At 34.9% G+C, this 4,760-nt stretch overlaps 1 pseudogene; it reads right to left on the reverse strand.

Moving 5' to 3' along the window:
- Positions 1 to 2,239: 2,239 nt before the first annotated feature.
- LOC149184190 (uncharacterized) lies at positions 2,240 to 3,482 on the reverse strand (annotated as a pseudogene).
- Between the last annotated feature and the right edge of the window lie 1,278 nt (positions 3,483 to 4,760).

Consider the following 4,760-nt stretch of genomic DNA (forward strand, 5'->3'; position numbering starts at 1 on the left):
TTTTCAATTGAAAGCTATCCATTTCAATTCGAAGGGGGATCCCTTCTATAACACAGTCAAATATGATTGGTTATGTACTCAACACATCAACCAAATTCGATTATTTTACAAAATTGGTCTAGAAAGGATAGGAAAAACCATTAGGCATGGAGTATTTTTTACAAGAAGTTATTGATTACAAGCTATATGAACAAAATATAGAGGCAAGATAGCAACACATTTATTAGACAATTCATCATTTAAGTATGATATAAGTAAATAGAAATAAATATTGAAAACGGAGCAACTGGTGAATTCCGTGAAAGATATTTAAGTCAAGAACATAGAAACAATTTGGAAATTCTAAATATGATCTCATAAACATAATTCATATTTAATCACTCAATTCCAAACGTAGAAGACTTATGGATCATATTGTGAAATTAAATAAATAACTTGCACTAGAAAACAAATAGGAAACCCATCACACAAGAATCTCTATAAATATGAACAAATAACACTCATCACAACAATTTATATTAATGCCAAAATTATACACACTATACCAAGTGTTATCACAAAATCGTGTACTAAGGGCTGCTACTTAGCAAGATCTCATGCAACTATTTCAAACCAGACTTTAGACTAAGGCTTAGCCTCCTTAGTCAGAGAGGGCTCTCTCACAGATTTTTGATATGAATTAATAACAAGAAAAGATGGCTAACTCTTCAAACAGTACATGAAAATAAGCTGGTTGGAACAACAAAATAAGACTTCTTCCATTGGGCTCATGGAGTCAAACACCTTTGCAGTAAATTACCAACTACTCATTCATGGAAGTCAAGGCATATAATGTCTAAACACTCAAAACATTTCTCAAAGGAACCTCAACTCATAAACATACACAGGAAATCTGAGCACTAGGTGAATTCAGAGTGATTGCACATCTATGGAGCTGTAAAACAGAAAGGAAGAGACACAACCATATATATTCTGAGCATTTAAACACAAGATGAATCTTGAGAAGAAAAAGTAATCTTTCTATTACTGTCAAAAATCTTTTACATCCGTCAATATAAAAAACTCTGTTTTTTGTATAAATCTCCAACCCTCATTACATCAGAGTTTTCACTATATATAGGAAAACAAACTAAACTACTTTGAGTCTCCTCCTCCAGCATGAGGGGAGCTCGATGACCTATCATTAACTACCCTTATCTATTTTTAAACAAACCCATTAAATACATAAAGTATTGAGCTGTAATTACAAAGATTCCTAATCACACTAAAATTCTAACTTCATCTCCTCGTATGCCTGATTCCTTTCTTGATCTTTGACAACTGTCTTTTGTTGGTTAGGCTCAAGATGATTGAGCTACAGATGCAAAGAATGCTGACTTTGGATACCTGTAAGCGCTGATGGATCATTTATCATCAGGATCAAAACACCTATTTTTAAGGTCCCTGTCTCCTACCATCCTTCGAAAATGTAGCAGCATGTTCCCAACTCTTTAATAACTCAAAGTATGGAACGCTGCTACCAAACACCATGTCTCCAGATGAGCTGTAGGCTGTATTGATGTACAGGTGTCTCTCTTCTAACTTTCCCGGTCAAACTGTTTATTCTGCATTGAAAACATCACCTACAGCAGTTTCGTAGTGCGCTACGAAACTGCTGGGTGATTTAAAAAACACAGTCTTCCTCTAAACTCCTCACAAAATTGAATAGCTGCTGTTGCCATTCTTCAGTTTCACCTTTGCTATGCTGGGATTCAGAATCACATTCTCTGTATCCTTCATAAGGTTAGAGTGGGTTACCTTCTTTTCCTCATCAAAGATCACCTCAAGCTTAGGCCTAACATAATTATTGAGAACTGAAGCACACAAAATCGATGCCCTTTTTATATTTTTTATCTCTGTCTCATCCTCCTGACTGACCTTAACAAACTGTAGTCCCTCAACCAACTCAATTTCCTTAATCTGTAGCTCTTTTTCTAAGAAGCCATTAATACTCTTTGACATCTTCTGTGTCATCTTATCTTCTAAAATAGAAACCAACAACTGCCGCAAATCAGAGCATGTGCTTTGCTCTAATGATTCATGTGTTTTTAGAACCTTGCAGTGCAAGGCCTTTAACCTTTTTCTCTCTGTACCATCACGACAATGATTGCAGATTTGAGATGTTTCTGCAGAGTATCTCTGGATTCTGTGTCAGATGCATTTTCTAATCTTTCCTTCCAAAAAGGAAATAGATCACACTTTATGGAACAAACAGGGCACAAAAATTCACAATCAATGTTTCGCTCCTTCCCAGCGCTAACGGTGCTTCTTCATTTCTCACAAGTAAGACAAGAGCGATACTGCCAATTTGTGCATACTCCTCCTTGGACACAAGCTCTATGTTCGCACCAACCATCCGCTCCACAAGAAGATTTCCAGTCAAGTCAGGATCTTCATCGACTTGTGCCTTGATAGTTCGTAATATGAGATAGCAGTCAAGATTCAAGTATCGAGCTGCCACTACAGTAGCACGACAGTGATTACTTTGAATGCCTCCTATTGTGATAACACAATCTGCACCTTGCGCCTTTGCATCAACCATTAAAAATTCTAGCTTCCGCACCTTGTTCCCACTAAGTTGCATACCTGATAAGTCATCACGCTTTATCCAGACTTCAATGTTTGATGGTAAGCCCGGAAGATTCCATCGATGAATTGGTATAGGGAGATGTCCGAGAGAATAGAAATGGGACGGAATCGGATGAAGCTCTGTCGCCCAAGAGGGAGGTGTGTATGAAACTTTTGCTCAGAAAGGCTTCAGAACTGCCTTCTCCTTCCACTCGCTCTGCACGAAGCTCGTGAGCCATTGTTGTCTTCGCTCTGACGCTCTTGCCTTTCAACTGTAATTTACTATAGCACCATGGAGATGTAAAACCAATCCAATGGCAGCCGCTGCTAAAGCCGAAATGTTTGCAATCGGGAGTCATCCTAATCCTATATGAAATTAACGACGCCGAACCCCTTTTCTGGCAAAGAAAAACAAATATCAACCAGGTGTCTATGTTCTCTGTCGGTGGAAGAACTAATGCACGAACAGCTGGTAATGTTTATCAAATCTCAACATCTCGTTTGGTTCCTTGTATTTGGTCAATACACAAAGATTAGAACATGAGGCGCATACTTAAATGCAACTACATTTCATTTGTCAAAAACTCATCACTGACACGAACATGATCCCACAACCATGAATTCCCAATGTACTTGGAGATGATATATGCACCACCACTTAATCGATAACCAGCTTCATATATATTTGCTACTTTTCCAACATAATTAACCTGAGTTGGGATCAGAAGGACTTCATTGACTTGAGAAAAGCGATTGTCCCAGGAAAGGATCTTCAAGGTATTAGTCTCAGGGAGAGCACTGAGCAAATCTATGTTGCTACAAACGAGCTTAATGCACTTCTTCCTTGAAAACACTGTCACTGCTCTCATCTGCATTTCTGGAGGGAAGCAAAACTCTATACAATAGGCATGCTAGGATTTGGGCCTCCACTGAAAACTCGAACAAATCCCCAATTTCATAGCACGCTACGAAACCACCTAAACAGGTTACGCTGCGAAATTGCTAAAGGATTTATGCGTTGCGAAAACACCTTGTCCTTAAGCTAGTCTGAGCAATTTTTGGAAACAGAATTTTCAGTGATAACACCAAGGTTCTGTAAGAATTTTCCAACCCTTTTTCATTCTACAAACTTTGTCTTTATATATCACTTATATGTTGTAAGCATGTTTCCAACAAATATTTAATTACAAAGTCTAAAACTAGATGAACAATTCTATAATAAATTGATTAACCTTTAGGTTTAATCCTTATTTATCCTTATATAATTTTAGTGACTAATACATTTAAATTAAAATAAATTAATTTGATAAACAAATTAACTAATTAATTATTAAACATTTATATTTTTATCCTAATATTATTATAAATTTAGATTCTATTTAGTTTTAAATTAAAAGAAGATAATACATATGTACTGACATATATATTTGAATAAATAAACTTAGTAAAAAATTTAACTAATTAATTATCTTATTAATAAACATTTATTTTAATTCATCCTATAATATTTCCTTTAATATTATTAGTTTATACGTAGGAGGATAATAAATTATTTATTAGGTTTAAAAAAACTAAAAAAATTATTTAATTACAAGCTGTTATATTTAGTTATATGTAGATCTAATATAAAAATGAATAGACCTAGCAGATTAACTAATTAATTAATTAATTAATTAATTAACTATTTGACAAACTTTCCCCTATCCTTTGGACCAGTCAATTCTAGTTGTTACCTAATCAATTGTAGCCATTTTCTTTGGTAAAAAATAGTTGTTTCTTTCTAGTTGTTGTATGCTCGATCTCTCTATTTAACTTGTTGCCATGATCTGGTTCTTCATCTTGTCTTGACGATGAACCACACTTGCTGGTTTGAAATGTGTCGACAAATGAATTTTGTTGTGATTATCGCTGAAATCCTTTCTCAAAATCTCTAATAAAAAACTGAATACATCACATATTTTCATTGTAAAACAAAATAAATAATATTATGTATCTGAATACCATGTTGCTTTTGGAGTCATGGCTGAATCTAATGACCCCAAGTCGAATTTGATGAGGTGGCATCCAAGTCAAAGTTGACAAGGTGTTTTTTCTAAATATAGAAAAAAAAATTCTGGAGAATTCCTGGAAAATAAGCTTCAAATATCAATTAG

Source organism: Pinus tabuliformis, chromosome 3_2, assembly GCF_031772625.1.
Source record: "Pinus tabuliformis cultivar Carrire ecotype Pingquan chromosome 3_2, CPIR1, whole genome shotgun sequence".
Taxonomy (NCBI): Eukaryota; Viridiplantae; Streptophyta; class Pinopsida; order Pinales; family Pinaceae; genus Pinus; species Pinus tabuliformis.